The sequence below is a fragment of the Pleurodeles waltl genome, chromosome 8, assembly GCF_031143425.1.
Source record: "Pleurodeles waltl isolate 20211129_DDA chromosome 8, aPleWal1.hap1.20221129, whole genome shotgun sequence".
NCBI classification, from domain to species: Eukaryota; Metazoa; Chordata; class Amphibia; order Caudata; family Salamandridae; genus Pleurodeles; species Pleurodeles waltl.
Genome location: NC_090447.1, coordinates 965,776,086 through 965,789,352, shown reverse-complemented (window position 1 = coordinate 965,789,352; position 13,267 = coordinate 965,776,086).

Sequence of the window (13,267 nt, the reverse complement as noted above, 5' to 3'; positions counted from 1 at the left end):
AATTGAGAGATAGCTCAAGGAAACCTAAATCCCTAAAGCCCTTATTGAAATCATTAATCCACCGGATCGCCACTCTTGGGAAAGACAATCTTTCAGTATATATTTTGAATGTGAGACTTCTGCTTTACCCCAAAGTCTAATCCAGAGTAGCAGGGGGTCCAATTTAATCATGTTCTCGTTGGGGGACAAACCCACATTGGAGTGGCACATATATGAATGAGCAGATTGGTGGACTACCAGAAGGGTACGAAGGAACTTATTCTTGACCCGCTGGAAAGGATCCACATCCTTGAACCCAAAGATACCTGTGCTGTAGGATTCTACAGTGGTACACTTACTTTTACAAATACTGATCATTACCCGCACTGGCTTATGCCCTAGTCAGGGTGCAAAAGTAAAACTCGACTTTTTTTTTGGCATTGAGTTGCCCTATTGTTGAAAAGTGGAGAGGAGAAGTGTGGCACAATGGTTAGAGCGGCAGACCCTGATGCAGAGACCTTGCCCGGGACCAGAATTCAATTCCTGCTGCGGTGGGTCTTTGGCTCAATTTCTGCTTAATCTTCACAACATCCCTGACAGCGCTTGGATGTCTGGCTTCACCCTGGGGGTGCCCAGGAGTGGGTGCCTCACAGAGAAAAGCCGGGAGGGGTTCCACAGTGGTATGTGCCCAGCACCTTGAGACCCTAACAGGTGAGTAGTGTGCTATACAAGTGCGAAGTTTAAAAGGGTATGCCAATTTAAATTATGATCCAAGGGGATGCTTAAGTAGGTAAACGTTATTACCCTACACATTTCTGACCCTCCCAAACCTGGTCTTAATGATTTTTGGTCCAATGCACATTGCAAAAGATGTGTTGAGATTGGTTTTGAAATCAAGCCCCTCCATAAAACTATAAAAAACATCTAAAATACAATGTAATTCATTTGTGGTTCTAGAGGTTTAAAACTGCATCTTCAGTGTACAGTAAAACAAGGAAGGGGCTGGGCTTCACCATCAGCATATCTTTCCCTGCTTTACTCAGACACACCTCTAGATCATTAATATAGATTAAAGATAATAAGGGGGCTACGACACACCCCTGCCTATCCACCAGAGAACATTAGATTGCAGGAGAGACTTCACCGTCAGAGCCATACCTCACCCTAATCAAACAGTCTCAGTGCATCCTCTGTAGCAAACGAATTATACCCTGATCTGTTCCCATCTTTGCCATAATGCCCCACAGCTTGGATCTGTTGGCCAAGTCAAAGGCAGAGGAGAGGTCTGTAAACACTAGGTAAATGGGGCCTCTCCTCACCTTGACATACTTTTCAGTGACCAACTGAAGGTTCAGGCATTGTTCAACTGTGCCCATCCCTGGATGAAACAAAACTGTACTTTAGATAGAGGCTGGTTCTCCTTTAGCCATCTCTCAAGTCTGGCTGCTATATTTCTACCCACGCTTTTAAGGGAGCTGTCTAGAAGGGAAATTTGGTGGTAGCAGCATGTTGTCTTTCCCCATTCTTAAAAACACATGCCCCATTAATAAAATATTTAAAATATTTGTTAAAATTGGTACCAAAAGTGCAATATTTTCCTTAAAAGAATCTAAAGGAACTCCATGTGGTCCAGGGGCTTTCACCACGGGACTCAGTTTAAGGGTGGAAATTATGTCCTAACTGAAATGGAATCACTAAGGGCCTGATTTATGAAAAGTTAATGCCGCTTTTGCTTCAAAAAATTATGCAAAGGCGGTGCTAACGTTTCATAATCAGGCCCTAAGTTTGGAATACAACTCCAGGCTACCAAAAACTGCCTCATCATTCTCTGAAATATTCTCCATCACACCTGAGTTAAAGATACTATAATAGTGATCCACCCAAACTTGCACTGGAATAACAGTGACCAGTGATGGCTTTTTGCACCCTGAGAAAAATGGCTGATTAATGACCTTCCGAATTAGTGCAGAATCCTTAGAGTTAGAGACTTTTTCCAGGTCCTCCTACGCTTTGGCCCTCAGCGCTGATCTCCTAGCATCCAGGGTGGATTTGTAGCTTCTTCTAGCACTTAGAACGTCACCTTTGGAATGCGGATTGGAGGACAAGACTAATTTCAATTTCTTATGGGCCATAGTACAGACATGATTAAACCAGCATTTGAATGGCATAGTTTTAGAAGCTTTGCTCTGCCTCAGCCCCTTGTCTACTGCTGTGCATAAAACCTTGAAAGCATTGGCGATATTCTCAGGTGGCTCCTTCTCAAGGGTAAGAACTGATATAACTTCTCTGTTCTCACTTGCAAGGTTGCGCAAGAAAACCTCCCTCCCACTTTATCTTAACACCCTTATTACGCAAGTGAAAGGGAGCCAAACTCTCCTGCCAGTCTATGACTCCCAACAGATGGAAATTTAACATTATAGATAGAGGGTTCTGATCACTAATACAATAAATGGATACACTGTGATCTAATATTAATTTGGCTTAATCCTGGGACACCATAATAAAGGCAATGTTTCTACCCTTTATATCACCATTCTACGTGGGGGGATAAAGGGGCTCCCAATGCTTTGTAATCTTAAGCAAATACTAGGGATCTAAAAATCATCAGTCTAGTCAGATCCTTGCCAAAAGAGGTGTGCTGGAAATGTGTGAGCTCCTCCCCATCTGTTGTCTCCATTCCACAGAAGAGGGATCCCTGTTCCCACACAGCCTCCTGTTAAAATCCCCTGCCCATACTATTAGGGTCTTTTTATTACAGCTATCCTGAAAATTTGCGTGGTCCCTCACTAAAGTGTCAGTCATTTATGTTTCCAAAAACCTGGATTAGTAAACTAAGGGTGAGAGAGAAGATTGTTTTTTATGTGACCTAGGAATGAGTTCCAACAAAACCAACTGACACTTACAAGGTAATCCGGTCTCTGTCAGGACTAGTGGTCTCATTCATATTAGCTTGGCTTAAGCAATATAGCTTTCCTCTGAAAATTACATGTGGTTAGTCGGCAAAACAGTGGTACAGAGAAGAGAGAAAAAAACTTAAACTTTTCAAACTGACAAAAAGAAAATGTAATTAGTAAAATGCAAAAATAAGTAGAAACATTGAATGCAGGGATCAGGAGCTATGTAAAAAAGCAATGGCAGTTCCATTAAAATAATGTTAAACCACCATTAAAATTTTTGGTTGGTACGGTAGAGCAATGCCTAAGCACCATTTGCATTTGACCTGCAATGAAGTACATATAGAATTATACTTGGGAAACATTGAATATCGATGATATTTTTCACCAAGGGGTTCTATGTTTCATAAATTAGACAACAAGAGAAAAGTGTGAGCTGTCTATGACGTCACGTTCACCCGAGGTGAAAAAATCCCATTTATTCACCTTCCACCCATGCATAATTTTTTAGATATTTATGGCATCTAAAATCATCTGTGCCTGCTTTCAACTGCTACATAGGGGCAGAGGAGATATGGGGAAGACATTCATATCAAGTCTCTGTAAGTTCCAAATGTATTGAAAAAATCATGGCCTGTCATCTACCCACATCACCCTCTGTACTCTCCCTCAGATAAGAGACCCAGCACAGCAGTGACAGGGTGTCACATAACTCTGGCATCAAAGTATACCTTTACGATGTAGCAAAAGTGAGGAACAACTTTTGTTTACCACAATTGATATGTCATAGCAGTGTATAATCGGATTCAGAATCTGGCATTCATAATAGCTGTGCTCAGTAAGGCCCATTTATCACAAAAAGAGAGATTTTCTCACAGTTTTCAATAAGCTGAGCATGGACATTCACTTGACCTCAGCTGAAAATAATAATTTGAATGTAACTTTGTGAAATCATAAGTAGGTGAGTGGTTTCTGGCTACAACGCTTGCTAATAACCTCTTATGGAAGACAAGAATCACACTTTATCCACCTCCTGCATCCTGCTGGGAGAATCAATCAAGCTATTTCAAAGTGTAGGAGTAGTTGACTAGGACTATAAACCCAAAATATAAACCATTGTTTCTACCAGAATGTTTAATAGCCAGTCCACAACTACCAGACAATGTAAAATGCATAATGTGTCGCCTCCAAACAAACAACAGCCATAGAGCCAATACTGGCCAATTGCTCTTTAAATGATGAAGCAACACTCTCTGTAAGGAACAGGCCATTAACTCCTCATTCTCGATTTTACATCACAGCCCCATACCGATCCTAGTCGCATCAGTGATACGGAAGCAACTCATCATCATCTGTAGAAGACATCCAAATATCCAAGCAAGTGGAGCTAACATTTCTTTACTTGACAACCTACGAGTGGATAACTTGCTAACCTGCTTTCTTGTTTTATCTTCACAATTCTTGGCAAATTTGTGTTTCTTACAGATGTTGGTCCTGATGAAAATCCACCACATTTGATGTAGCTGGATACGAAACATTAACATATCTGTGGTTGGTCTAATATCTATAACTCTTCCTATGTGATTTGCAAAAATATATTTTATGCAGATGACAAATTCAGATGTCGAATGAGACATTTTCTGTTACCTATTTCACATATCATGTTATTGTATAGTTTATTACACGATTTCACTAGATATCACACATTTGTAAATTAATGCAAATAGCTTCACAAGGTACAACACAAAGGCAAATAAATACATATTAGTTTCTGAGTCAAATTCATGTCTGAGCCACACTCATTCATACAGTCTACAAGATAGATTAAGTCATAGGAAGTAGGTATGGTGCGAGTGTTTTAGTGCTATTGATTGTTCAGTTATTTACTTTTTGGAAAACATATTTGCATTTGGGAATCCCCTTGTTTTCTTGCTTACAGCCAAAATGGCCATCCTACATGATACATTGAGCACGTAAATGCTTATTCACACTGGTAGAGATGGGTTCCAAAGACTCACTCTTTCACAAAGTTTTGTATCCTGAGACGCTGGAAATCTGCAGCCAGAATGCTTGACTGAACTACTACACTTAGCATCACATGAACATAGTATCTATAGATTAATGGACCAAGCCCCAGTGTTTGACCATTTTTGGGTCAATTATTTCTTTGTTGTGAACCACCCTTGCCCTGAACCAAACTGACGACCAGTGTTGTCATGAAGAATCAGCAATGACCCCTATGTCTTACACTTAGGCCCAACGATTTTTCCATCCAACCCTAGTTCTATCTCAATACTGCTGGGTACTGAGACCTATGCCCCCCTTTTCTTTTGACTGTGGTAACAGGATTGGAAGAGCTCCATAAGGATTGCTGCTGTTCTGAATGGTTATTGCACTACTCTCTGATGATTATTGCTATTGTGTCTTTCTACCGGACATGTGTGGTACATGTGCAGTAGATTGTTTATACCCCCACAACCATCAGGGTCCTCGATACAGAAGCTCTAGTGATCTTGTAGATGTGCTGATGTCTGCCAATGAGAGGGGGAGGCAGTCTCTTCCTTGTCACACAGTGGGATGGGGGTCAGTGAAACTCTTATCCCCACCCCACTCAGTGGCGGACTTCACTGATGGACACTTAAAACTGAAGCATCAAGGTCTGAGTCTATCAGTGACATGCTTCCTCATTATGCAGGGTATTGCTTTGAAACACCTAGCCAGGCTAAAGAGGTCACAACCACAGGACTGTGAAATCCTCAGCCTGGCACAGCTCAGCTCAGGCAGCCAGATATCTGTGCATTTAGTGCATGTATGGCGCCTGGCTCCTTCACCTGACCATGAAGATTGTTTGCCAGGCTGACCATTGCAGAGCCTGACAGATATCCCTGATGTTTCAGAAAAGGTGAAAGGGGGGGGGGGGGCTCTACCCCGTTAAGGGCAGGCCACAGTTGCTGTATGCCTCAGTTTTAAAACCCAAGAAACAATTTTGTTTTTTTTAAAGAAAATGGTCTGAGCCCAGGATACAGTAAATAGGAATACTAGATTGTGAGTTTAAGTTCACTGTAAACATTGGCCCTCTTTTATGGGGATTTGGTTTAGGGCAGCACAGCAAGTCACCTTGCTGTGCTGCCCTATACCAAAGTGAAAGGGCAGGAATGTATTGTATTTATGCAATACGGTGCATTCTTCTTTCTCCCTGCGGTGCCGCCATTTCAGCAGTCTAGCGCCAATGCAGGCTCACTTGCACCATGGTGTAAGGATGCCTGTGTTGTCAGCAGGATTGTTTTTGTTCAGGAATGGGAACTTTCCTGCACACAAATAATCCTAAGAGATGTTTTCCTTTTTTTCATGTGTGCTGCAGAATGCAGTACACATGGAAAGAATAAGAACAAGGAGAAATAAAAATAATTCTCCTTGTTACGCATTACCTCAGGAGGCATATGGTTTTGGCGCATCCCCATGTTTATGTAGTTTTGTAAATATGGGGAGGCATCAAAATCCATGGGTGTTGCTTGGGAACCCCCACCACAATGCCCATGGAATGCTTCTCAAGCGCAGAGTAAGGCAACGCAGCTATTTGTTCTACCTTGCCTTACTCTATATCTTAAGTGGCTTTGTGTGGCCTCATAGACATAATTTTGTAGTCTGCACCGCTGGAGCGTTACAAAAAGTAATGCTCAGGAGGCACACTAGGCTCATAAATATGCCCCATAGTACACAGGAGAATAGGGAATGGCAAGTATCATTCCACATAGTTGGAGGAATGGTATGCTGTAGTATTGGACATTAAATATATCTTGCTCTCATTATTGCCTTTCAATATTTTTTCCCTCCTTGTTTATTCCTCCCTTCTTTGACAGTATCTATTTTGAAGATAAAGTAAGTTATTTAGATTAGGCAGTTGACCACCGGTCATCACAGGCCATTGTCTCTGCCTACCCATGTGAACTGCCTTCTGCAATTTCTTCCCTTGAATACACTGCATCGCCGTCCAAGTCAGGGAAACCTAATGACTGTTATCTCCTCCAATCAGCTTGAGGCGACCAGTCACTTCGACCAGGGGGCCATGAGATAGGCAGGCCATTAGATCAGAGGTTTCTGATGGCAGAGCAAACTGTGGATTTGCTACCTGAATCTCAGTGGTTTACCCAACATTAAGTAAATCAATTAAACCACAAGTTTGGATGGGACTCCACTGATTTTTGTAAAGTGCTTCAACTCCATCAAACTTTAAATAACCCTAAAAATGTTTACCATGTTTTCACTTTTATATATTTAAATAGGTCAAATGTCTGCATCTATAATAATAAAAAATGTTAAAAAAATTAACAACCAAGGGCCTCATTTGCAAGGATTGAGGCATTGCTGTGATGCTGCAGCGTTACGGCAAAATCACTTGTGCTGCATGAAGACAGCTTACAACACCATGGATGCGCTGTATTTACAATGCTGCGCACCATGGTGTAGGGTCCCAGGATGCATCGGAAATACTGATACATCGAAGGGAACGATGCTGCAACGCAGCCTCCCAAAAAGTGATGCATTGCTGAAGTTGGGCTTAGAACTAGCGTAACCTCAGCAATGCATCAAAAAAACACAGGAGATGCATCAATTAATGACTGACACAAGTAGCCTTATGTGTGGGGACCAATGTCATAGCATAGGAAATGGTTGAATATTCACCTTTCAATTTACTACATTGGTCCTGAAGGTGCAGTATGTGTGACATATTGAGTGACACTGTCTTGTGGAGTGGATGTAAGTATGTAGTGTGATGTAAAGTGGCAAATAATGTGTTACCTACCTGACGTGTGTCCTTGCTGGTTGTATTTTGAAGTACACTTGGCTGGTCTTGGGGACTCATTTCTATATGGAGATGTGACAATCTTGGCATGTCCCTTCCGTGGACGACACAGTGTCACATTGCATTGCTGCAGTGGATGTTGATTTCTCAGGTGCCACGGTCCTACGTTTTTCATGGAGTCCTACAATATATATTTTTCTACTCCTGGGTTAAAGAGGCATAGGAATTCTTTTGATGCATTCCAAGCTAAAAGTGGCACATCTCAAAGATGTGTCACACCCTGGAAAAATTGTAAATATCACGGTGTCAGTCCTAACTGGGTTTTTGCAAAGGAACACTTACCCTGCAAACATTATAAATAAACCGAGTGGCGCAAATGGTTCCAGCACAGGTATTTGTTGACGCAGGCCCTGAAAAACGGATGCATCGGGCTCAATGCATCATTTTGTAAACATGGGGCAACATGGAGCAGAGAATTCGCTGCTGATGAGTAAAAAAAATGATACAAGCTCCTTATAAATATGCTCCCCCTCAATGTTTCGGCAAAACTTGCTCCCAAATAAATTAAGGGAGTTATATAAAGTATGGGCCAGCACTTCCTCTGACTCTAATAAGAGTGGGAGAGAAAGGGGGACTGTGTCAGTTCTCCTACTCCACTAAGCTCTAAATGACCCCTTCAGACTAAAAGTTGCAATAACTTGTAGAAATCTGAATAAAGCAGACAAATCCAGACTCCGAAGCTCCAAAATTTCACTAAATGAACAGCTTAGGCAAGGTCAAGAAAAGCCTGTGCGGCCTTGTGGAAAGGAAATTCACATTACACAGGTGTGAAGTGCTGTATTTGTTTTTGTCCAGGCAAGATATAACATTCTATCTATTAATAACTCATGAGAAACCTCTTACATTCCCTTGAATTACATTCCCATCCCACTCAGAGGCAATGGTGCCTGAGCGATGTTGTCGCTTGTTTGGATTTTTGAGACTCTCAGGCCAAGGGCCATTGAATTGAGAGTCTCCCTGGAGTCTCGGAGCATTAAGAAATCCCCATTCTTTGCCTCGCTGCTTCAGTAAACGCAACTACTGCACGCTCACTTATAATAACCACAGCCATCTGCGATGCACTCTCTTTCAGGTCTTAAGAAGAACTCGGGGACTTTGTTAGAGGAAACATGATTTTAAATTACTCTCTTTAAGACGTAATGTACCAAAGTCATTCTAGATTAAATTAAATATGTAGGAGAGGCTGGAGGAGGAGGACTGCTGGCTAAGTTCTATGATTAAATATCAACTGTTTTCATTTTCTTCTAGTGAGTATGTAACAACGCTATTCACGTCGGCAATATATCAAAGTGTTAAGGGTTTGTCATCTGATTTATACAGTTTGTAAGAAATGGTGTTCTGCAATGGTAGGCTACTCAGAGCCTTGGTGCAATTCTCATACATACAATTAAGCTTTTTTTTTTAATGTATCCTGGATAGTTTGTGTAAAGTGAAAGTGTTACTTTCACTTCCTTTCCTTTGGTGGACATATTCTGCACATCTGTTTATCCGCTATTCATGTTTGTTTGGTAAAACGTGAATTTTTTAGTTGGCATGGCTAAGGAATACTGTGATCACATGCTTTAGTGCAGGCTTCTCCAATGAGTAGCTCGTGAGCTACTTGTAGCTCTCCAGGTACCAGCAAGTAACTCTTTTGGGTGCAACCCAGACTACTAAATTAGAAGCTTTTCCTTGGTTAATGTAAGAATACCAACATTTAGAGTGTATAGGGAGAGAAAACGTTTTTATTTTCAAAACTCATAAGTTGATATGTAAAGAAAAATGGTTGAATTTCCAAAATACCCTCAAAACTGATTTTGAGTGCTAAATAATGTGGCATGAGGTAGACTGTTTACAAATGTTATTACCTTGGTGCTGGAGACACTTCAGGTATAGTTGTTTTGTAGTACCGATGCAGAGGCATTCCATATTGACAAACGCTTTTTTACTTTACTGTTTGCAAACATTCCTGATGCACTGAGATGATTGCTGGCAGTAATCGTGCATAAGGGTGGCCACTAATGTCATTTTGTCTGATATAGTCACTACTCCAAACCTAATAATAGTGGTAGCTCTCAATCAGTCCCATTGAACATAAGTAGCTCTTATTACAGAAATGGCTCGAGACCCTTGCTTTAGTGGTTTTGGCTTTGTTTGATGCAACTTTATATGTAGGCATATTTCTGGCTCATGACGTTAATAGTTCCTAGCGCTTCGTTTTGAGGAATTGTGTAGCACAACATATTGGTAAATAATCAAACCAAATGGTTAGAAACAAATGCCTTGTCTTAGAGGAAGGGCTCTCCCACAAATAAAAGTCCAGCTTTCTGCTGCAATTAGTATCGAGGAAATGAGCAAGACAACATATCTTGGTAGGGTAAGAAGACAACATATCTCATTACAGGCCACTGTCTCGCTGAGTTAGCACTTTTCTATCATATGTGCCAAAAACAGTTGTCTTTAACAATGTATTCTTGTCCTACAAGATTCAGGTAGAGTAACATTAGGCAGCACTTATTTTTGTGAAAGTAAATTGTGAAATGCACAGCCATGGCATAGATTGAGCAGGAAATGTGTGCATCATGAAAGGGGTTCCCCTAGTACGTTTCAGACGCAGTTTACAATTTTCTATCTAGTAGAATGGTAGCAACCTCTTACCATGACAAGAAAGAAACAGAGCAACAACACTTTGACATGAATGGCTTGACCAAATGAATTCTACCATCAAGCATGCAGAACATATGAAGAAAAAATATTAAAATATTGATAAACCTTATAAATTAAGGCTACTGTAACCATAGGTATTTAGAATTATCTGTAAGTTTCAGTTCCTTAACACAATTCTACAGCTAGAAACGAAAATAACACAAATGATTCATAAAAGAAGCAACTTGAAAAAGGTCAGTTAAAAAACGGCTGAGGAAATTCTTTGAAATTGTCAAACAACATACAGAAACCAACAATCCCACTGTGAACACAAACATCATGAATGGATCTTGTGATGCATTCTCAACCATTTTCGAAGCGAAAATAAGGATAGTCCAAGAGTCTACTAAAAGCATAATGGAAAGGGAATAGGAGGAAATGTCAGGTGGAAATGTCAGACTCTTAGAAGACTTATACTCTCAACTATGGCAAGAAGTCCAAAAGTGAGACTATCTGGAGAAAGGTCCCCATTGAAAATATCATAACGATTATGGAATTAGTCTCACATTTCAACAATCTCATCCCTTCTGTGAAGATTAAGGACATAGGTCCCAGACTGCTTGAAGATTTGGCAAGTAACTCCCAACATGACAAAACAAGCACAGACCTGACAGATCTAAACAATTTTTGTCTGGATTCAAAGATTCCCTTCCTTCTGCAATTGTTGAAATTTTTTTGACACGATCAGCTATGTGAGCACTTATTGAACAATTCAACTTGCTCAATAAGTTCCAGTCTGGATTCAGACCTGGACGCAGCATGGAAACATCTATCCTGCACTTAAAGGATGACACTCTCAAAATCATGGATCATATTGATTCTTGCCTATTCATCCTCGTCAATCAAGCATGCTCCTAGGGGTATCGGAATGTAAAATTGGGCTATCTGGAAATGTTCTAAAATGGCTCACCTTTTTTCTCTAAAATTTCTGCCAGATCAGAGTGGGCAGCTGAATATCTAACACATCCCTGGTCAGGTGTGGAGTTCCTCCAAGATCCACCATCTCTCCCGCACTCTTCAAGCAAGCAAACCTTGTGTACCACATGTATGTGATGACAAACAGCCATACTTAAAAATGACCTCCCTGGAGGACATCACCTGACTCAAAGGCACTGTATCACAAACCCACACCTGACTGTCATGAAATCACCTCAAATTAAACACCCTGAAACCATAATTCCTCCTCATCTCCCCACCCAACAGCTCCACTCCATTGAAGAATGGATCAACAACCTAGACCCTTCAATTGCAAAACTGAAATCCACAAATCAAGAAAATCCCTCTCAATCAGCCAGGATAAAAACCTTAATTTGCAAACACACATAAGCACATCCATTTGAAGTGCAGGTCACTAACTCAACCTGTTCAAGAAGGTGAAACTGTCAATCCCACCTCCAGATTTTCAGGTTGCAATACAATCCCTAGTCATATCCAGACTGGACTATGATAATGCAACCCTGATGGATTACCGAAATCCACTCAATCGCTAATACTTCAGCAAGACTAAACCAATTTGGTTGCCCCACAAAAAAGGATCATCTACAAACTATATTCTACATTCCTGTTAATTTTTTGTACAAACCTGTATTGCCATTTTTTTTCTTTGCACCTTTTTGACTGAACGCCATGAAAATTTCCATCATCTGCCAATGAACATTGAGAAATACTTCTGTAACCTTCATGAAGATTCATCAAACGGGTGCGAAGTTATTGTAGGACAGAATTCAGAGGAATTCCTAACTCTGGTAACCCTAGCTATAACTAGGAAATCCTGGATAATTCCCAGGTTTTGTGTAGAGCAGCCTCCTTTTGATGGAACACTCCACAACACTACAGACACTCCAAATCTGTTCACCCCAAATGTATGTTTTCTAGCAAGCTTTTAAGCAAAGGATTAGCACAGGTTCATCCACGCTGAACTAGAAAGTGACAACACATTTTGCCATTTATACAGTGAAGTCTTTAGGGATAATATTAGCAAGTGCAATACACAATGAGCTGTAAAATGGCAAAAGCATTTTACCACTCTAGGCACAGTATTCCAACTTTGGATTGGTAAAATACCATCCAAGCCCACCAAACATATATGACCCTGATGAACTCTCCAACTACAGCGAAACAAGTGTCAGGAGTTGCTTTTATTCATGATAGGCTCGCTTGGACATTTTAGATGTAGGACTCTGTACGACGTTGTATGGGTTCACCTCTTTACACAACACTATATCACAGTGCATTAAATGCCCACAGCCCAGCTTTGTCTTCTATTACTCATTGATGTGATGCTTGCTTTTGACAATGTACAGCATTCCACTGCCTTTTGCTTAGGTTTGCTCTATAGAAATTATATATATCCACAGATCAATACACCTCCTCAGGTACTTTCGTTCCACCCTTGCGGGGGTGGGGGGGGGACTAGGAGAACTAGTAGCATGGATTGCTTTGATAGACAAATAGACAATGCCAAGGGAACCATAAATTATCCAGGGCATAAAAGAATTAGTGCTGTGCACTTACTGGAAGCTAGACTCTAGAATGGAATTCAATACACTACAATGTTGCCCAGAAACACTATGCCTCTAATGTTTCATTTTTAACAAAGGGGTTAACCTGACCAGACTTTACAGAGTCAGGAAAATGTACACAAAAATAATGACATTGATCAAATAAGCCAACATGGACATAGACGTATCAAAGCAACTTTGAACTAACTGCTGGAAATAGGCCTTTAAATTGGATATTGGTCTCCACTCTGATGTGAGCAACTTAGAAGTGAGACAATTACGAGTTAAGCACTATTAAAAGGCATAAATTGCAATCTATATTGAACAAGGTTTGTATCTATCAC